Source organism: Malaya genurostris, chromosome 2, assembly GCF_030247185.1.
Source record: "Malaya genurostris strain Urasoe2022 chromosome 2, Malgen_1.1, whole genome shotgun sequence".
Taxonomy (NCBI): domain Eukaryota; kingdom Metazoa; phylum Arthropoda; class Insecta; order Diptera; family Culicidae; genus Malaya; species Malaya genurostris.
In genome coordinates this window covers 347,436,985-347,459,982 of record NC_080571.1, presented here as the reverse complement: position 1 = coordinate 347,459,982, position 22,998 = coordinate 347,436,985, and the positions used below count along the sequence as shown (strand labels likewise).

At 38.7% G+C, this 22,998-nt stretch overlaps 1 protein-coding gene across 8 annotated transcripts in view; it reads left to right on the top strand.

Annotated features, from left to right (window-relative positions):
- Positions 1-22,998, top strand: part of LOC131432021 (gamma-aminobutyric acid type B receptor subunit 2) — a 49,172-nt gene continuing 26,174 nt past the window's right edge. For 4 of the 8 annotated variants that reach the window (XM_058598053.1, XM_058598051.1, XM_058598054.1 and 1 more), the window contains exon 1: positions 8-120. The gene's annotated coding sequence lies outside the window, so the exon portion shown is untranslated. Of the gene's footprint in view, positions 121-147; positions 733-22,998 lie in introns of those variants that run through there. The other 4 variants (XM_058598059.1, XM_058598057.1, XM_058598055.1 and 1 more) reach the window with 3 other exon arrangements.

The window sequence follows — 22,998 nt, the reverse complement described above, 5'->3', positions numbered from 1 at the left end:
ATTCGAGATTGTGTCGTGGTCGGTCGGAACAGAAAAGAAGTTCGTGCGCGTTTGTGTTTGGTCCAGCATTCGATGGCAAAGAGTAGTGGGAGTCTAAAGTGTGGTAAAAGGCATCCTCTTGTACGTTTCATGAGAGTGGACAAGTGGTTCTACTTTAAAGACCCAATTTAATGGCTATTCGAGCAGTAGAATATAGAGGAATTTCAAGTATTCTTGTCGATTGAAGCCTGATCCTCTGTGAAATAAATTGGGTATTGGATTGGACAAGCAAAAAAAAAAGGGATGACATTTTTTCCCGATTTCGATTTGATTGTATCGAATTCGGTCCTATTCTGGTGGGAATTCTGCGCTTCCCGTGGATGTTGGTGCTAGGAGGAGCACAGTGACGGCATTTGAGATGGAAGCATTAAAGGCTATAAATAAATCAAATTACTGTTCCTGATATAGCTTTAAGGCAGAATCTGAATTGCTGACACTGCCAAAGGGTGAAAGTGGACTGTGCCAGCGAAGGAAATATGCGAAAAGGGTTGGATTCTAGTTCGACGTGCGGCCCGTTTCTGACATCAAGCGAGTGCAAGTTTAACGAGCTGCATTGGAGTGCTCTTGCGCTAAATGTAATAAATTAAAATTCAATTATGATGAGACAGATTGACGCTCGAGTGGGTGAAGAGGAAAATCGATTTGTGCTCGGACTCCGACTCCGTTACAGATTCGAACCATCCGAACTTTGGGGTAAGTCTTTCATCAATCTCGAGGTTCCCGAGTATTGCTCGGCAACGCAAAGGAAACTATCCAGTTGCTTCATGGAATCGGTGCAGTGTTTCCGTTTCACCTTAATAATCACCCTGTCATTGTATGTGTTTAAGCATTTCTGCTAGCAGCAAGCACAGTGCAATCATTTTCAAAAGAGCAAACAGCAACCACCCAGCATCCTCACTCCCAGCATTCGCTAGCTGGCTGGCTGGAATTATCTGCTCGTTATGCTTTCACTTCATTCCGTGATTTCTGACTGTAAGCGCTCTCGGTGCCAACTATGCAAAGTGGAACCGACGTCGTTCTTCTGTTGCTTCCTGAGGCCTAACAACCAACCAACCAGGAACTAGCCTGCCTACCTTGAAACAAAAGTTTCCTGCTGATTTCGCTACTTACCTACTCGAGCACCGGAGCCGGAGTCAGCTGGTGATGCGAGAACGGGGTTGTCGGTCTCTTCGCTTCCCACACAGATGCCTAGCATGGCACATATGGTTTGCGGTGGAATGACAATTTAAAAATAAAAACAACCCCCTGTTTGCCATGGCATTCTCTCGGCATATTAATGTCCCGGCCAATCTGGGATAAGAGATGAAAGTTCACCGCATCAGAATCCGAGTATTTATTATCTCTGGTTCTGATGGATCACCACCACAACAACGATTGTGGCATTGGCGAAGCATAGTTGGGTTAATTGGACGGGAACATGGAACACCTTTGATCCGTGATAATAATTGGCAATGTTTTATTCATTTCGTTCTTTTTTTTGTGTGCTTCGAACAGGATGAACTTCATTTCCAATTTGAATCTTGAGAGATCCTCAATTCTACTTCAATTTTTATTCATCTTACTGTGCGATGATGCGATAGAATATGAAGAGATGGGTTATTAAATTTATGAGTCGTTCACTCAATTCAGAGTGTACCGAGTATCTGACGTTGAGACTGCTGCATCTTTACTATTTCAAGCTAATCGCTTACAATTCAGTGATTTCGGAATGTATTACCATCATGTAACCAGCGATCGGTTCGAATACGTTTTATTCAGGGGTGGAAAAAAGCAAATTTTTTGATTAACAGTAAATAAAGATAGTTAGTATTTTCTTTTCATTTCACATATTTATTGTAGACTAGCTGAATGACCCGGCGCTGCTCGGAAATGTTTCGGGAAGAAAAGGCCGAACAAAATTCCCAAAGTTGTCCTACTTAGTGTAATACTCTGAGCAGTTTTATGTTGCTATTCAATCAATTTTACCTTACACTTCCCATGTTTGGGGCACTTGCTGCACTCCCTCTCCCTTGAAATAACCTTTTAATCTACATAGACATAAAAGTAGTATCTGTATTTGTCAAGACGCATCGTTTCTCGTAGAATAAATTTTATATTGAACTCCCCTTTTTTAGTGAACTTACAACAGCTCTCCTCCATGATAACCCTTAAGACCACCTCTTAGTAGTATACAAAGTATCTGTGCTCTTCAAAAAGTAACGATTCATTCATTCAAATTAACAATAGCTGTACTACTTAATTCAAATTATCGATAGCAATACTATCTAGCACGATCTTGACATTCTTGCCCGTCTCTTATTTTATAAAAAAAATCAAGATGAAAATTGATTTTCAAGATCCTCTTCTCCTAGTCTAAATCCGCCCCCTATCTTGTTTGACGACGAATAAGAAAATGTTACAATAAACCTTTGTCATGAATATCTAAGCTTGTCGTGACCACCTCTGAATAGCAAAAAGTACCTGTGCCAAGTTTGGCGATAAATTAATGAGTTGTTATGGAATTTTTCATCCCCCCCCACTCTCCCCCTTGAAATATCCAACCTAGTTAGGTGTGGTGAGTTTGAGTTGTTTTGAAGTTACGTTAGATTATATTAACAATTCGAACTTTGCTCCTCCCTTGGATGGATCATCTGAAGCGCAAATAATATCTGTACTCAGCAAGAAGTATCGTTTTATGGAAAATTCTATAAACTTCACATTAAACTTCCTTTTTTAGAGGCACTCATTATATCCACCCCCCACAAATATCCTTAAAACCATATTTGAGTTTTTCAAAATGTATGTATGGTTTTAAAACAAATCAATTCTCTTTAAATAAGATAAATTTCGACATGGCCTCCTCAAATTAAGAACGCTTGCTACACACTCTCCCCCCTGAGAATGTCCTAATGATCATCTCTGAAGAGCAAGAAGTACCTATGCCAAGTTTGATTGCAATACGTTCAGTAGTTTTGGAGTTATCCCGGTAAAAAACATTACACCTTCCTTTTTAAAGGTACATCCAACTCCCATATAATCATACCTACGGAATGCAAAATGTTTCTATGATTTTCAAAAAGTATCGTCAAATTAGACACCTTTTTTCATTACCTCCCCCCTGTTAAGGACACTTGCTACGCTCCCTCCCCCACAAAAATACCCTTATGTCCATCTCTTAAGAGCAATAAGTATCTGTACCAAGTTTGATAGCAATCCGTTAATTAGTTCCGGAGTTATTACATAACAAACATTACACCCCCCCTTTTTAAAGGCACTTGCTACATCCACCACCCATATAATCATATCTAATATATGCAAACTGTTTCTATGGTCTAAAAAAGTATCGATTCTCGTCAAAGTATACCAATTTTTTCATGACCCCCCATGTCAAGGTCACTTATTACGCTCTCCCCCCCCCCATTAAAATACCCTTATGACCTTCTCAGAAGATCATGAAGTATCTGTGCCAAGTTTGGTGGCAATCCGTTCAATAGTTTCGGAATTGTGCCGTTTCAAACATTACACCTCCCTTTTTAAAGCCACTTGCTACATCCACTCCCCGTAAAGTCATATCTAATGTATGCAAAAAATTCTATGGTCTTCAAAACGTATCGATTCTCGTCAAGTTATAAGAATTTTTTCATGAGTAAGGAGGGGCTCATGAAAAAATTCATACAGGGGGGTTAATGACACTTGCTACACTCCCTCCCCCCGACTCGGTGTCGGGAGATTCTCCTTCGCCGGGGAAATCTCCGTCGGAGTAGTCTAGATCCTTTGTCGGGGACTAGACGAGTAAATCGTGGCGTAATACCGCTAGGATCATCAGGGCGCCAGTGAACCGGAAGCTATCCTCCAACCGGAATCACTGGACCGACCCAGGCATCCTCTCGGTCGGGCGTTGACGGGAATCGAAAGCGTAGGTTTCGGGAGGGCCTCCTTCGTCGGGGAACTCTCCGTCGGTGTAGGCTAGATCCTTCGACGGGGGCTAGTCGAGTAGCCGCCACAACACCGATTCGAGTCGTCGAGGCGCCAGCGAACCGGAAGCCATGCTCCAACCGGAATCGCGGGACCGACCTCGGCACTCCATCGGGTGTCCCGTGTGGTGTAAGAGACTCGGTGTCGGGAGATTCTCCTTCGCCAGGGAACTCTCCGTCGGAGTAGTCTAGATCCTTTGTCGGGGGCTAGATGAGTAGATCGTCGCGTGGTACCGCTAGGATCGTCTGAGCGCCAGTGAATCGGAAGTCACGCTCCAACCGGAATCATTGGATCGACTTAGGCATCCTTTCGGTCGGGTCGTAGACGCGTACCGTAAGCGTCGGTTCGGGAGGACTTCCCTCATCGGGGAATCCTCCGTTGGTGTAGACTAGATCTTTTGGCGGAGACTAGTCGAGTAGTTCCGCGACATAGCATCAGTTTTGGGTCGTTGAGGCGCCAGTGAACCGGAAGTTACCCTCCAGCCGGCATCACTGGACCGACCTCGTCATCCAACTGGTCGATCCCTCGAGAGCAGGATGCTGATCCCCATTTTGCATAAATCTGGGGAGGGTGCTGTGAGCACCAATAGCCTTCCACCCCGAAGTAATACCTAGCGGTGGTGCCGGGGAGGTAGGGTTGGAGATCCAAGGTGTTTTAGTGGGTAGTTCCAATCAACAATTGGGTAGTCCTGTGGAGAGTCCCACACTCCGTGCGTAAATGCATTTCACCTTGTAAAAAGAAAAAAAACACTCCCTCCCCCCATGAATATATTCTTATAACTATCTCTGAAGAGCAAGAAGTACATGTACCAAGTTTGATAGCAATCCGTTGAATACTTTCGGAGTTATGCCGTTACAAATATTACACCCGCCTATTTAAGGCACTTGCTACATCCACCTCCCACATAGTCATATCTAAGGTATGCAAAATATTTCTATGCTATTCAAAACGTATCGATTCTTGTCAAGTTATATGAATTTTTCCATGACCCCCCCTTGTTTATGACACTTGCTTACACTCCCTCCCATAAAGAAATAATCCTTAAACCATCTTTGAAATTCAAGAAGTACCTGTGTCTGTTTTCGTTTATTGATCAGAGCAGCCCGAAAGCTAACCCAGACCCGCATACACACGGCTGCCAGATGGCTGACTAAACGCTACCAGCTGGAAAAATATGGCTGGCAGACATTCTGGTGACCGACTGCCTCACCGCTACCAGATATACAACTCAAACGATACAACCGTACCCTCCAGGATTTTTCCACATTGAATTTTGACATTTTCAGCGAAGGTGAGAAGATGAAAACGCTCGGCTAACTTAGATACAGGCGACTTTGTTTTGTCAAATTGGATTTATACCGTTACTGAATCAATTTTGGTAGCCGTCTGGTGGTCATAGCTGCCCAGGTAGCCAAAACGCTATGCGGGGAGTCGCCCAAACAACGTTTGATATGTTTGTTTTAGCAACCTGAGGTCGCTCTAGATTGGATTCCAATCGCGTAGTTTCGCTCTGAAAATTTTCTCGGGTCGCACCACGCATCCATGCAAGTTTGTTTATTTTATCTTTTTTTCATGAGCTGTTGTTTAGGGCGCGTACCACGTGTTCGTTTTACTCGGAGTCAGAGTAGCCCGCGTCTAGGTTCAAAAACGAAAACGGTATTAGAATTTAAAAACATCTTCAATTTCATTTCAACGGTTCCCACAATTTAAAACATAATCGCAATTTTAATTTTGTTACCCAATTTTTTAATTCACGGTGTTCGGTTTTGCCTTTCTCATATAGAAAGGTTATGCAATCACTGTGAAAACCGACTTTTGAACCGAGGCCCGAAGGGCCGAGTGTCATATACCATTCGACTCAGTTCGTCGAGTACGCAAAATGTCTGTGTGTGTATGTGCGTATGTGTGTATGTAACGTTTTTTTGCACTAACTTTTCTCAGAGATGACTGAACCGATTTTCACAAACTTAGATTCAAATGAAAGGTCTTGAGTTCCGTGCGTAAAATCGGTTTATTTCCACCTCTGATTTAATTATCAGTACAATTGGTTGATGGCATCAACACGTATTATGTTGCTATAAAACGCTTTTTCTTCTATTTAACGGAAAATAAAACAGGTTTTGAATATTTACATCTCTTCCCATTTCAAACAGATTTTCGATACATACATCGTTTAAAAAAAATTTTGCGTTTTGATTCGAGTAGATATAACCTTTTTTAATCCATCTAGTGGTGTGATGATGCCAGTGCACAGTGGTTCAGGAAGAAAAATTAGCAGGGAATAATTGTTTACGCTTTTATTATTAGCCTTAGAGATTAGAAGTCTGGATGAGATAGAACAATTCATCCTTCCACAATAATTCAGAATAATCAATTTAAAGTAACTTTGTCGAAGATACTGGATGTGTATCTCGAACTGTTTTTATATTAGAACGGTTTACATATCCTAAGTTAACTGCTCATGAAACCATGAGCAATAACTCTTCTCCCATGAAAATTAATCATGGTTCGAAAATGCGTTACTTGAAGAATGCATTTCTTTCAAAGCTCGTAACTCTAATTTTCTACCCGGATATCTCTTTGAACCCTCTGCCTCAAGTGATGTGATAGATTAATAGATTAATGGTAAAGCAAAAAGCAGACATTGAAAAGCAAGACCTACTGAAAATGTTTACTTGATCCTGAAGTATGTTATTTAACAGTCGTGTTGTTTTACCAACATAACATAAAAATAAAGATAATGAACCGAAAATTGACATCATAAGAGACTAAGCACGGCTACACTTTTCATTTTACAAACATCAATGTTACATTTTGTTCGAATGTATTCTTACATATTTGATGTGATCGTTGTTGCTAGAATAATATTCCGAGAGCTGTCGTTTAACTCGATTGTGAATTTGGAACACCATCTAACGAAAATCAGAAAAATATTTTGTTCAACCACTTTGTTTAATTTGTTTCATCGACATAACAACACGAGCTGTATTGATGCGCCTAAATATTATGAATAAGAAGATTTTTTTTGCAAGAATTCGACATAGAGTTTCTTTTTAAGAGGTTTGATTCACTCGTGTTTTTTCTTGCAGTTCGTTTAAGTGTTTAAATTCTGAAACACAAACTCAAAACTGAAGTAATTAACGCAAGTAAACACGTTTTCTCTTGCGTCGTCGTTTTTCAAAAACAGAAAATTTTCATTTTAAAAGAAGTTCGTCGTGCTTTTCACTGAATTTATGTTGCAAAAATTACCATCGTAGCCGAAACACGCCTGAAGTTATACCCAACAACGTCAAGTGCGTTACGTTTAAATTTCAACGAAATCAGTCCAAATAGATCATGATCCGAGAAGTTTTTATCATGGTGTAAAATATATTATTTTCCCCAAATCATGACTCGTTTTGCTCATTTCAAGAATCGGAATTTTGCCCGTGTTGTAATCGCATCACGTAAGAACGGATGGACGGATTTACATGATTCTTTTTTTGTTTGATCAGTTTTTACCCCCACCGGGTTCGTACATCAAAAAAATTAGGAAAACTTGCAGGAAAAGTGGGAAAAATCCATAAAGTTGATGATGATTGCTATATTGATGTTTGGCGCGCAACGAGTTTCATAAGTGTTCGGCAGTCGAAGAAAAGAATACTAGATCTTTTGGCGCGCAACGCGTTGTTTTCTGTGGAGATTTGACATGCGCACTTGATCAATGTGCTTCGTCATTTTGAACCACGCGCTTAGATGTATCAAAATAATTGTACAAATTACATAGTTGCGTAATACTAACCAAATAAATGTATTAAAACCATTGTCGGCGGGAGAAAAAAAAATAATATCGTTTACCAGTCAACAAATCAGAAAATTGTGGAACAAATTGACGAATGGACTGTACTGTGCAAGTTTTAACGGAAAAATAAAGAATTTGTATTTCACATGAATTAATTTATTAAGGGCTGAGGACAGTACCGTGGTAGTGGTAGGTTTTTTGCTATTTTCCCGTTTCAAATTAAACTTTCTTGGAAACGGTGCAGAATGTAGAAAAACCCACCTGACAATGTCTTCGAAATTTAGTTGAAAATATTTTGTGAAATTTTCAGAATGATTCATTGAGTTTAGCAGTCGTGTTGTATTTTTTTCTGACTGAAGAATTGCTGAAAATTGGAACGCTCGGAAATGCATACCTCTACTTGTTCATCGAATATCTTGGATTTGGAGGCTTGTATCATAAATCTACCGTGACAAAGTCTAGATTTTTTTTTTTCCAAATAAAATTTTTATTAGGCTCATTTGCTTTAGCTTAACGTGGCCGATTGTCTTGTTGTTAGGGAGAGAGAAAGGGATGCCGTATTACGGGGCGGCATACTCCCCAGTTAGTAAGGGGACATAGGGAGGATGGGACCTACACGGTATTGAATTGAAATTTGAATACATCATTGGTTTGTGGCATACATATTTTAGACACATTTTGCGTTCGATGAATCTTCATGTTTTTCAGCTTGTAGCAATGAAGAGATTATTCTGGATTGGGATGCTTCGTTGGTGTGTTCTGACGTTGATGTAACGTTTTTGGGTAGCTTCCAGCAACTCAGTCAGTTCAAGGCAGGTGCATGGTCCGAAGCATCGTTTACACAGGCCATACTTCCAGCAACGTAAAGAAGAGTGCGGTAGAGCTGTAGACGAGAAAGAGATAGGGAGAGCACTAAATTTGAGCATTGATAGTTTTCAAGAAGTTATAGATGAGAGTCATATAAGGAAGATTTCGAGTTGCCAAGACGTCGCGGACTGGTACGAAGGGTGGTATACCTCGGGCCCGAAGGGAACCTATGAGTTGGGACCTGGCATCACAATACTCGACACATGTCCAAACAACATGTTCGATGTCATGATAACCCTCACCGCAAACGCAGACACCACTCTCAGCGAGCCCCACACGACGGAGATGCGCGCTGAACATATAATGATTAGACATGAGCCTTGACATTACACGAATAAAGTCTCGGCTCACGTCTAACCCCCGGAACCAAGCTTTCGTCGATACCTGTGGGATTATTGAGTGTAACCATCGTCCCAGAGTTCCACTATTCCATGTATTCTGCCAGCTAGCTAGAGTTTTCTGACGACAGCAACTGAAAAATTCATTGAAGCAGATTGGTCTTTCATAGATATCACCTTCTAGTGCGCCCACCTTGGCTAACGAGTCCGCCCTCTCATTGCCCCGTATGGAACAATGTGAGGGGACCCAAACCAAGGTAATCTGGTATGATTTTGCAGATAAAGCACTCAATTGTTCCCGTATTTTCCCCAGGAAGTACGGTGAGTGCTTTCCAGGCTTCACTGAACGGAGAGCCTCAATGGAACTGAGACTGTCCGATACAATGAAGTAGTGATCTGTGGGCAGAGTGTCAATGATCTCAAGGGTATACTGAATTGCAGCTAGTTCTGCGACGTAAACTGAAGCCGGATCACTGAGTTTATAGGAAGCGGTGAAATTTACATTGAATATACCGAAGCCAGTGGACCCGTCTAGATATGATCCGTCAGTGTAAAACATTTTATTACAGTCGACTTCTTTAAATTTATTATTAAAAATTTTTGGGATCTCTTGAGGGCGTACAGGATCCGGGATTCCACGAATTTCTTCTTTCATGAATGTGTCGAAAAACACAGTAGAATTAGAAGTATCCACAAAATGAACACGATTGGGAACAAACGAAGAAGGATTTATATTCTGAGCCATGTAGTCAAAATACAAGGACATAAAACGGGTTTGTGAATTAAGCTCGACGAGCTTTTCAAAGTTTTCTATCACCATCGGATTCAAAATGTCGCATCGGATTAGCAGTCGATATGAGAGATCCCAGAACCTGTTTTTCAACGGTAAGACGCCCGCCAGCACTTCAAGACTCATCGTATGGGTTGATTGCATGCAACCCAAGGCAATACGTAAACAACGATACTGAATTCTTTCCAGTTTAATGAAATGAATATTCGTAGCGGAGCGGAAACAGAAACATCCATATTCCATTACTGACAATATCGTCGTTTTGTACAACCTGATCAGGTCTCCTGGGTGAGAGCCCCACCAAGTTCCGGTTATTGTACGAAGGAAATTGATTCTCTGTAGGCATTTTCGTTTCAAATACCTAATGTGACATCCCCAGGTACTTTTGGAATCGAACCAGACCCCGAGATATTTAAATGTGAAAACCTGAGCTATGGTTTCACCCCCTAGTTGAAGCTGTAATTGCGCAGGTTCTCGCTTCCTTGAAAATACAACCAGCTCAGTTTTCTCCGTAGAGAACTCGATACCCATTTGAAAAGCCCATGTCGACAAGTTGTCGAGGGTATCTTGCAATGGTCCTTGGAGATCGGCAGCTTTGGGTCCTATAATAGACACAACACTGTCGTCGGCAAGTTGTCTTAGCGTGCAAGATGTGTTGATACATTCATCAATGTTATTTACGTAAAAGTTGTATAAAAGGGGGCTTAAGCATGAGCCCTGAGGAAGACCCATGTAACTGAATCGCTTTGTCGTCAAATCACCATGCTCAAAATGCATGTGTTTCTCGGACAATAGATTATATAAAAAGTTGTTCAAAACTGGTGAAAGACCATGCTGATGCAACTTCTCAGATAGAACGTTAATGGAAACTGAATCGAATGCCCCCTTGATGTCGAGGAAAACTGATGCCATTTGTTCTTTACGAGCAAATGCCATTTGAATTTCTGTTGAGAGCAACGCTAGACAATCGTTCGTTCCTTTGCCCCTGCGGAACCCAAATTGTGTACCTGTCAGCAATCCATTTGTTTCGACCCAATTGTCTAGACGGAAGAGAATCATTTTCTCCAACAATTTCCGAATACAGGAAAGCATAGCAATCGGCCGATACGAATTGTGATCGGAGGCTGGTTTTCCAGGTAATAACTCTCACTTCTCTCCATTCGTGTGGGACAATATTACCCTCGAGGAACTTGTTGAATAAATTCAACAAGCGCCTTTTGGCAGAGTCGGGCAGATTTTTCAACAAGTTGAATTTAATTCTGTCTAACCCCGGGGCTCTATTGTTACACGACAAGAGCGCAAGTGAAAACTCTACCATCGAAAACGGTGTTTCGTTTGTATTCAATGTCGCGACGCGGGATATCTTCTGTTCCGGAACAGAATCAGGACATACTTTCTTAGCGAAATCAAATATCCAGCGGTTAGAATATTCCTCGCTTTCGTTCGCGTGATTTCGATTGCGCATGCGACGGGCCGTATTCCAAAGAGTGCTCATTGCTGTTTCTCTCGTTAATCCGTCAACAAACCTTCGCCAGTAACCGCGTTTCTTAGCTTTAATCAGACTTTTCATTTGAAATTCTAACGCCGCGTATTTCCGATAATTATCTGGAGTTCCGTTCCTTCTAAACGAGATGAAGGCTGAAGCTTTTTTCGTTTTCAGCTCTGAGCACTCTTTGTCCCACCATGGGTTGGGAGAACGCATACTAGTTTGCGCGCTAGGTACTCGTTTCGTCTGAGCTTGAATTGCGGTGTCAAGAATCAAGCCAGCCAAAAATGTATACTCTTCCTCCGGAGGAAGCTCCTGTGATGTTTCTAGTTTCTCAGATATCGAGCTCGCGTAACGTTTCCAATCAATGTTTCGTGTGAAATCGTACGAAACATTGATTGTTTCCGATGGTCTTCCACGGTTGGTGATAGAAACTATGATCGGCAAGTGATCGCTACCGTGAGGATCACAGATTACCTTCCACTTGCAATCTAACTGTAGCGAAGTCGAGCAAAGGGATAAATCCAGCGCACTTGGTTGTGCTGGCGGTCTAGGGTTCCGTGTCATTTCTCCCGTGTTTAGAATTGTCAAATTGAAGTTGTCACACAGATCTTGGATTAACGAAGAACGATTATCATCATATAAGCAGCCCCATCCTGTACCATGCGAGTTAAAGTCCCCTAAAACCAGCCGCGGTGAAGGAAGAAGTTCTATGATGTCTGCAAGCCGACGATGCCCTATCGAGACTCTGGGAGGAATGTAGATAGAAGCTATACATAGATCTTTGCCTTTAATATTAATTTGGCAAGCAACAACTTCAATTCCCTTGGCAAGCTTCTTGGGATAAAGATGATCTGGGTCGGTGGATGCACTCAATTATTCCTAAAATATCGACAAAGGCATGGTTCAGGGGACTGGATGTGAGTAGAGATTTCATTCGTGTGATGTCCAGACTCATGTCCAATCACTACACGTTAGATGCACATCTCCTTCGAATTGGACTTTCCGAGACTAATCATTGTGCTTGCGGCGAAGGTTACCGCGATATTGACCATGTTGTTTGGACATGCGTGGAGTTTCGTGATGTCAGATCTCAACTAATAAATTCCTTGCGTACCCAAGGTAGACTATCCAATGTCCCAGTTCGCGACATTCTTGCTTGTCGTGACCTTCCATACATGAAACTTCTTTATCATTTCATTAAATCCATTGGAGTTCCAATTTAAATTTTATTTTATGTTAAACTGTTTTCTCTTCCATGAGTTCAACCAATAGCCAACTATAGGATATTGAATATAAGTGGTGAACTGATACAAACAATCCTGAAATAGTTATAAGATCATGTACAAAATAAATGTATTTTATTTAATGTAATTAAAATAGCAACTCGCTTGATAAAAACAGTGTTTAGATTAACTAATGAGTACCAACATACTAATATGATATTCGAAATGTATTAGGTTTAAACTACTATGTATTGTGGATGCCACGGCGAAGAAAAACTTATGTATATTGCCTATGAAATAAACGTAATTATGGAAAAAAAAAAAAACTTCAATTCCCGGTGTCGAGGGGAGGTTAATACGATAAAATGAATAGCACTTTTTAATCCCTAAAAGTACCCCTCCATAAGAGTCTTCTCGGTCCAGGCGGATTATGTTAAAATTATGGAAGTCGAGGTTGATGTTAGAAGTAAGCCAAGTTTCACTCAAGGAGAATACATCGCAATTATGAGTATGTATTAAGTGTTTGAAAGAATCAAGTTTTGGGATGATACTTCTGCAATTCCACTGAAGCACAATGATCATATCTTCGATTCTCAGTGGTAAATTATCCATCAAAAGATACGATCGCTGCAAGGAGGGGCCATTGTTCAGTCAACTGTTTTAAAAATGTCCTTACTGTTGGCAGTAGAGCAGTTAGGAAGCTTTTCAGAGGATCAGTAATATTGAAGGCTGTTAATATCCAGTCCACGATATCAGAAAATTTCAATAATCCAGCGTTTGTTGGATTTTCTGGTTGTGCTTTGGGGTCATTCGGGTTTTTTGATGCCCCAGGAAGTGCTGGGTACTCCTTATCATCCCTAAGTTTTTTGAACCCAGGAGGTGTTTGCTTCGGTTTTGAGTCAGCACTTTTTGTTTCCGTTTGGTTCTTTTGTGACGAAGAGGACAGTCTGAGGCCTTTACGAGGAAGCTTGGGAGAAGCCAGATTTTGTCTTTTCCTGCTTCCTTCAACCTGTGTGTAGGAAGGTCCTTCGCCTGGGTCGTCAGAGGTATCCTCTTCAACTGGCAAGATTGCAAACGGGTTCTCAGGGGTCGATGGAGTGGTTCTTTTTAAGATTTCCGCATAAGAACGTTTGGAACGTTCTTTCACGGATCGCTTCAATTTCTCCGCACGCTGTATGTACGTAGGGCACACCGAAAGATCATGAGGATTCTCCCCGCAGTAGCAACACTTTTCCACTGCTCTTCTGCAGAGATCGTCCTCATGGGCCTCTCCGCATTTGCCGCATCGCAGTTTGTTGCAACAATAGGTTGCCGTATGACCTAGCTGTTTGCAGCTTGTACAATGCATTACCCGCGGTACATACAGCCGAACAGGTAGACGAACTCCACTCACTACCAAATAATTTGGAAGTGCAGATCCGGCAAAAGTCACGCGAAATGAGTCCGATTGGTAAAATTTACCATCTATCGATTTGGAGTGCAATTGCTTGCACTCCAAAATTTTCACTGGTTGAAGGTCGGGGTTTTTGAAACGGCCTACCCCGTCCTTCATCAGATCTTCGATTATCAGACTTTCGTCACGGACCACACCGTCGATCTCCACCACATGAGACGGGACGTACACGCGGTACTCCTTCGTGAACAACTCGCTGGTAGCAATCTCGTTTGCTTGCTTCAGGTCGGACACAACAACGCGTAACTTGTTTGGCGAAACCTTATCTACTGTTTTTATTGCCGAGTAATGTTTTTCCAGGTCCCGAGCAATATTTAAAACTCTGAGAGACTTTAATTTGGGCCGGAAGTATACCACCCACGGACCCCCCGAGCCATCGTCTTGGTAAACTTTTTGGCGAGAAGGCAATATCTTAGAGGGAGATGGAGGCATCGGAGAGGGAGATGGCATCGGAGAGGGAGATGGTATAGGAGGGGTAGATGGCATCTCGGAAGCAAACTCAGCCTCTAAATGTTCTTCGTTCATTCGTTCAGCTTCGCCCTCCTCCGAGACACCCCCACTGTCATCAATATTCATATTTAAAGTGCGGGAGTAAAGAAGTCTCCCGCACTTGAAATGAGAAAGAAAGAAATAAAATGAAAAGAAAATATATGAATAGTAAAAGTTGAAAGAAAAAGTTTGAGAAAATACTTAACAGTATGTCACGGTAAGCTGTTAGGTGAGTTGCTCCTTCACTCCTTCGTTGTGCTTCAGCGTGACCTTGACTCAGGATTTGGCTGCTGCGATGCGGGTAGCAAACAATAGAAATAACTGCTGCCCGAGGATAGCACAATAGCGTCTACTGTCGATACCGATACAAAACCGGTGCACAGACAGAACTCACTTGCGGGGATGCTACCTTTTATCACTTTTATTTAATGCCTATACTACAGCCTCTGCTGTGATAGGCACCTTCGTCTTACCGATGTCGATTGTTAAAAAAACGCGTGTGCTCACTTCGAACATTCGGTTACGAATGAAAGTCTAGATAATTTAGTTTAGATGCGATTAGTACATAAAAACATATATGTTATCGCAATAAAAAAAAGTCTTGTATTTTTCTGTGAAACAAAGTCAGTTTCAATGCATCCAACATTTTTTTTCGCTTTGGTTTCCTGATAGCATTCTGAAAAAGGAGAGAGAAATAAAATTGACTCGACAAGGCTACCAAACACACAGACATTCAATCTTTGTGAAAGTTGAATATTTTTTCATTGTTCATTGGAATTCATGTAATGTCCAACCCATATGATAGATTTATGTGATAAAACTTCTCATCAAAATAATAAAATGTATGCTGGCAACCCGGTACAGTTTGCTCATATACGAGAGAGTACAAGAGAAATACGATGCGCAAAGGGAATTGAGCTAGCCACGTGGTCGATTTAAAACTCAACACGTGGCCCTCTGTCCTCAGACCCTAATGCTATATTTTATTTCAATCAAACATTATCGATAACAGTGCGTAGAAATTGAGTTGCTACATTAAATCAATGCATTAGGGTTGAAAAAAGTAGAAAAATTCTTCAATTTAAAGCTAGTCTAAACTTAGTTTGTTTACAAATATAATAGTTGTCGGTAAAACATAAGTAAATTGTATTACCGGCATTCACTTACATAGCGCAGATAGCAGAATATGTACAGATTTATTTACCGAGAAGAGTGTATATGCTACCGGACTACAAATACATGTTACCGTGACCCAAGAATCCACTCCAGAAAATGAGCATATACTAAAAAATATATACAAAGTTAAATGTTCGATCCCAAAAATACTTCACATGTGTAATGGAAAGAAAAATATGTGTCGTTCAAATTTTTTTTTAAATTCGCATAACGCTATAATCTTTTATTAGTCATATAAGTGTCCATTTCCACTTTATATTTACATGGCATTTATAGGGTCATAAAGGTTTACTTACCCGGAAAGGTGAATTACCTTAAGGTTGAAACCTCTATAATCGGAACGAATAACAATTATATAAATGTTATATAATTATTCCTATTAAAAACTCTTATTAACATTCCTAATACCAAGTCTAAAGAAGTTACGCGAAGCACCAAGCCTCAGGTATCTTTTAACATCTTTTAGAGTTTGTTAAAACCAATTTTTTAATGACTGGCGCATTCAGGTAGCGTTTTCTGAACCGAAGTTATGAGCAATAGTAGTTCAAAAACAGGTTATTTTTAAACTGCTATATCTAACATTGAGGCAAACGAAAAAAACCGTTTCTTGTATTTGACAGAAAATATTTTCGGGCATGTTAATAAAAAAAGGCGGAGGAGATATTTTTTAATTTTTTTTAAAATTATGTTCGTACATTGGGTTTTTTCATTGAAAAATATTCGTATCATGTAAGTAATTTAATAGCTATATATGGAAATAAGGTATTTTTGTCTTCTAAAGTGTCAAATTAATTCAAGTGCATATTCGGGAAGAAATCGTTCTGCATTCTTCGGGGAATGCAGAATGGTGTCGCTTTTGTAAAATCTCTAAGGCCTCTCGGTGGTTGGAGGTTTTATCAACCGTGCATTTTGGCACCTGCAGATCGTTCAGCGTCCTTTCGGGGATGCAGGACGATTGATTTCTTTGTGTTTTGTGCTGTTTTCTCACCTCACCCAATTCCCTTCCATGTTCGTTTTATCCTTCCCTTCCCATCAGGAAGTTGATGAGAAGCTACGCAAGGCACGAATCTCCAAATAACTAGGGGAACATGCCACTTGAGCCAATTAGTTCTGATAACATAGGTGCAGGGTTTCATTCAGTAAAAAGCATTCAAACGAAGAGGTTGTTTTTCGAGACGAAGACAACTGTAAGCTGCGAATAGATTGGTTGGTAGGTGCCAATCGCAAAGGCTGCTGCAAAGCCAATATTCGGGGCGATTCCAGTTTCATAAGTACCTGAAATAGTGGAACTCACTTCACTGAGAAAGATCGCCTAACCGATTTGAGAACTGTTTCATTTTGTAGGTTACACTAGTTCATGCACTAACTTTCATGTTTTTCAAAAATCAAACAAAACTGTTTGAAGAATACATTTTTTTACGAGAATAAAAGAGATATGCGAAAGGCATCATTACACAACTAGGCGGATAAAATCAAGTTTTAGTTAATTTCGTGTGATTTTTTGTTCTAAATTCAGAATTCTCTTTTTCTGAATTGTTTACTAATAGAAAATTCAAATAATTATCGAATTTTATACATTCCGAAATAATTCTAAGTTTGTGATATTAAAATTTTAATATTCTATCGATTATAATTGATGTTGTTTAGGATAGCGGAAAATTTAAGATATATGTTTTTGTTCCTAATTGTTTGTAAAACAAAAATCAAGCAATAATTTTTATTTAAATTATAGTTGGTTTCTTTGCCATGGGTTAGTATATAAAATTCATATAATCTTCTACCGATTTTTTGAGATTTTACGGAAAACCTAAAACTAAAAAACCTAATTTGAGTAGTTATCAATTCCGTTTGAATTGTGCATAAAAATTGTCCAATACAAAAACATAATTATTTTTAAAATTTAGGTATATTTACCAAAATTTTTAAGATTTTCAGTGAAATCCAAGTTTCAGTTTTTTTTGTAAATTTTGTTTATAATAAATTTCCAACTAAAATAATAAAAAAATATATGTCATAAAATTTCAAAATTTTTTGATTTGTTTTTTTTTGGCAAAATTTTCCCAATAATAGAAATTCTCTGTATTTGTATCAAATTTCTTGAGATTCTTTGAACGGATATATAATTTTGATCATCAATACATTGTTTCTGGGAATGATTCCAATATTTTGAATCAAAAAAATGTACATGTCATCGCTTTAATTTTTGAGTTATATACAAACATGTGAAAAAAATTAAAAATTCATATATATTTATAAATTCATCGATTGTTTAATGTTTTCTTTTGATTGTGCAGGAATGGTAGTTGAGCAAAAATTGTAGCTGGTATCACTAGCAATCGAATGATGTGTAAAAATGTATAGGTCATCGCTTTGAATTTCGAGATATTTACGATCATTGTAAAAAGTCTCATCTTTTCTTAGGTCATCTATCAACAGTTTTCATTATAGCTTTGGGTAGACAACCCTATTTTTCGTTTTTTCAGTGCATTTTATTTCTGGAAGTAGTATCTTTCCAATGGTGAAAAAAATTTACAGATCGGTTGACTAACAACAAAGTTATGACTCGGTAAAGTTGAAGTATTCAATATTTTCTATGCGACGTTTATGCCAAAGGAAAGAAAATTGGAGAGTAGATAGGTATTCCGCACGCAAACACAAATCAAACCATTTCTCTGTTGGACAATAATTAGTGAGATTTTGGTGTGACACTATTGTATCCATTGTTTTCTTATCCAATATTTTGAAAAATAGATGAAATCGATTGGATATTGATTTTTTTCTTTTGTAGAGATGGGACGAAATCTGTTTTTTTTCGCTTCATTTTGCTCTATTTCATGCTTGAAAATTACTCTATGTACAAAATGGCTAAATGAATTGGCATATAATTATAAAGCTCCGTGTTTTTTACTTAAAAATGCTATGTAATCAAATTGAAAACCAATTTTTGAAACCGTAGCCCACAAAGGTTTCATGTATCTTTCGGTACAGGTTTTCGATATCGGAAAAATGTTAATAGTGACATTTTTCGGATAAACAAAATGATTTAAGGTTCCATAGATTGCTATCGAATGTCACACGGATTAGACATCCGGTTCTAGATATACAGTGGAATGATAGTGGTTTTTAAATTTATTAGGAGTTCCACATGGCAGCACCATAGGTGTCACTTTGTTCGGGCTGTTCTTCAATGATATTATTTCATTGTTCGGTGTTGGCAGCATATTACTATTTTCCGATGATTTGAACTTGTACCTTGTTGTTTCAAAATCATCTTGATAAACTCGTAGCATGGTGTCGTAGAAACTGGCTGATTGAATACTGAATTCAATTCGATACGACTGTGAAATTGATGGACAAACGCTCCAGAAAGTTGTTCATGTGAATGATCTTGGTGTTTTGTTAGTTGTCCAATTTAACTTCAATCTACATTGTTAATCTATAATTTCAATGGCGACACGACAGCTAGATTTGATTCGACTCACTGGAACGACACAGGGAAATTCCGCAAACTATCAATGGCGATATCGACTCACCGACAATAAGGTCTCTATTTGATCACAAGTTTGAGCAGGAAGTATTGCAGTCTACAATTTTATGGCAATATATTCATTAAGATTAATTAATTGTGAAATGAATAAATTTAATAAATATCATATCACGTATTCATACGTAAAGATGAAAAATGGATGAATTCCTTAAAAGAAGTTATCAATTTATGTTAAAGTTCAGGTCTTATTAATTAATGGTCAAGCAAACTCATTTCATAATAATAATAATGCCATCATTACGCCACTAGGAGCAGTAAAACAAAATGGGCAATCGACCAACAAAGTTTGGGATCCACTGTTCTAGTTCCAGTTGCCATTCGAGCTTCATACACCTTCTCCACGTTCCCGTTTTCCATGTACACTCCGGCCGTAGATGAACTTTTATTTCGCGGAAAATAATTGGAACAGCTAATGGTGCTTCTAATGGATCCCGGTAAATTGTATTAAACAATTAACTCGAATTTATACATCAACTAGCGAATTCATGCACACCTCGTAGCGCAATAATATTAGATTATGTGAAAATAAATCAAAACTACTTTCAATCATGGTTTTTGAAAAAAAAAAAAGACAGTTATTCCCAAACCTTTTCTTTTGCGGACCACAGGTTGGGAGTGGCTGCTCTGTGATGAACAACATTTTTTTGTTTCTTTATTTTGGGTAAAGATACAAAAAACCGATGGTTTGCCGACTCACGTACACGAAATTCACGACATAAACTCCAAATGTTTGCCCTTGAGCTTTATTAATGGTAACAGAAACATTATACGGATGGGAAATTGACGAACTTTTTACCTCTGAATTTGCCAGTCAAAATTGTTCCCGCAATAACATTCGCCATTAACCTTTTTTCTGCATTAGCTTAAGTACTTTCTGTATTTATTGTTGTACTTTCTGCTCCTGTTCCTGTAGTTTTTTCATTGGTTCCTGTACTTTCTGCTCTTGTTCCCCTTTCTTCTGTAACTGTAGCTGTCCCGGCGAACTTCGTACTGCTTAAAAATATTCTTTAGATGGAAGTTATGTCGACATTTCTTAATTGAATGTGCTTTTTGTAAGTACAGTTGTGTTCGGGTTAATCTAATGAAATTCAAGAAGTATGACCTTACAACTGGCCACAACTGGTGATGCAAATTTTGATTTTCGAGCATTTTTAATGTTGAATTTGAGCCTTAAAAAACAGAAATACGTCCTTTGAATTCAAGTGAAATTGCTCCGTAAGATTGAGAGCTGAATAGTTTTGGTTTTTGAGTAAACGGAGACAATTTAACTTTGCCACTAGAACACCTCAATCCTGTTGTCACTGAATGAAATTTCAGCGCAATAGTTGCATCCATCGTGAAGATAGAGATTCACATTACTGGAGTTAAAAAAAACACGAATCATAAAATAACGTTGTTTCTTTAATCACTTGAATTGGCATTGAACACAACGTATATACAGGAAAATGGAACCCTGTATGCCGTTCATTGGGCGCCCATACTGAATTGAACATGAAGTACGAAATAAAGAAACACCTGGATCAAGTAGGCTTAGTAAAATTAAAATACAAATGAGCTCGTTTGGCGCCAAATATTAATAATCTAGTATTCATATTTTGCTCTCTAGTGGGTAAGCACTGCGCAACTCGATACGCGCCAAACAATCATGCATTGAGTGGAAAATTTCCAAATCCATACAAAACAGTTCTCTAGATTTTCTCCACTTTCTCCACTTTTCAGATGGGTTTTCTTTATGTTATATAGTCTAAAACCTTCGCATAAACGTCACCTTTGGAACAAAAACAAAAAAAAAACTGTTATTTGGGATTTGGTTTTTAAAATGTTTGTTACTGGGAATTTACATCGTAAAAACAAGTTTTGTGACATGAATGTGAAAACCGCAAATCATATGGCCATTTTCGGAACGGATGTGGAGAGTAGGTGCAAGAAAAATGATATTTGGGGTCGTTTCAAAATCCAAGATGGCAACTTCCGGTTTATTGATATTCCTTGAAACCTTACTATATGGATATTTTTGGAACGAATTTGATGGATATGTGCCAGAAAACAATGTTTGGGGTAATTCCAAAATCCAAGATGGCGACTTTCGGTTTATTCATTTTTCTTGAAAAACCTTACAATATGAATAAGGGTTCTCAAGAAATGTCTATATAATGCTAGTCACTACATTGAATTTCGAAACAAGCTCAGACATCGGAAAATTCCCATACTCTGGGGTCTTTTTTACGCGGCTTTTTTATGCGGTTTATTTTTACGTGGATTTCCAAAGTTACTTGTTTTCTTGTTTTGGCTTTGAAATGCATGAATCTTCGAGATCTAGTGTTATCACAAAAAAAAATTTAAAGGGTTACACCACTGCACAGTGGTTCAAAAGCGCAATTTCACGCTCTTAATTAATAACTCATAGGAACGTGGTTTTTGAGGTACAGTATTTTCAGCAAAGTTGTTCAGAATGAGAGACGCCATCTTTTGGCAAATTTGATTTATGTGATTAACCCCCCTAAAAGTGAGATAAAAATATTATTTTAGTTCAGAGCCAACATAGGGGCTAAGTTACTTCGACAAAGTTGTTCAGAAAGTTATTTCAAACAAATTTGCTGAAGGTACTATTCCCGTAACTTGAGTGTAATTCATGATATAACTAGCTGACCCGTCGAACTTCGTCTCGCCTAAAAATATTTGTTCTAATTTATGTTTCCGGAGAGCAGAACTGTCAAAAGACTAAGTGGTTCACGTTTCGCTCCAATATTTTTCTGAATAATGAACCTTCAATCAATGGATTTCCACACACATTCTCTATAGACCAAAAAAAAAGAAACATCAACAAAAATCAATGTGAAAATGTGAAAAACTTCTGTTAAGTAAAAATAGAACAAATGAACAGACTCACCGACTCTCATCCTTTGAATCCGAGATCCTTCTCTAGTGGCTTCGACATAATGGATATACGATGCCACGTTTTCCATTCCAGATGTGACTCTTACTTCAGGTAAACGATAAAAAAGCTCACTAACCATAATGTTGTGTTGATAATCATAACACAATTTTGAAGAGTTTCTCTTCTAGAGTTGTTCATTCGGTAGAGTAGGATTAACTTACAATTTGTAGTTAGCCCAAGTAACCAAAAGTTCGTAAAAAGATTAGTCTTAAGCAGTATACAAAGCATTCTGAACAGTCCGTTTTCATGGAATCACTCACATTTGAATGTTCACCCGAAGCAACAGAACAAACTTTGAAGCAGTTCCTTGTACAGCTTTTAGGCAGCGAAAAAAAGTTTTCTCAGTACTTATTCTGTATGTTCAAGTTGCTAAAATGTGCCATGCGTACTTTAGAACTTTAATAAAGTGGATATTTTTCATGTACTTTTGAGCTTTTTTTTTGCTTGGAGAAACAATGCTTGAATTTTAATTTGATATCGATCTTACCAATTTGAAAAATTCTTCACATAATATGAAATATAAATATAACAGTCTCAATCCATTATAGTAATCTTCTGGAACTATAATCAATTATCAACTAATCATTGATATTCAGGGGTTTTTTGGGTTTGTGCAGAAAATCACATATTTTATTTTAGCAGAAAACCACATATTTTATTTTAGTTCAAATTGAACTGCCATCTCCGCCTAACAGTTCAATTTGAACCGCTAAGCAGACGCAAAGTTTACACTATTTATGTAACGACTTTTTTATATTGCACCGTTTGCAAATTGAACTGTTAGGCGGAGATGGCAGTTCAATTTAAACTGCTTTAAGCACTGATGAGCCGAAGGCGAAACGTGAAGAAAGCTATTCATTGATATCTAATTGCCACTTATTGTGGGCGCTTAGTCTAATCTAAATCATTAGAAA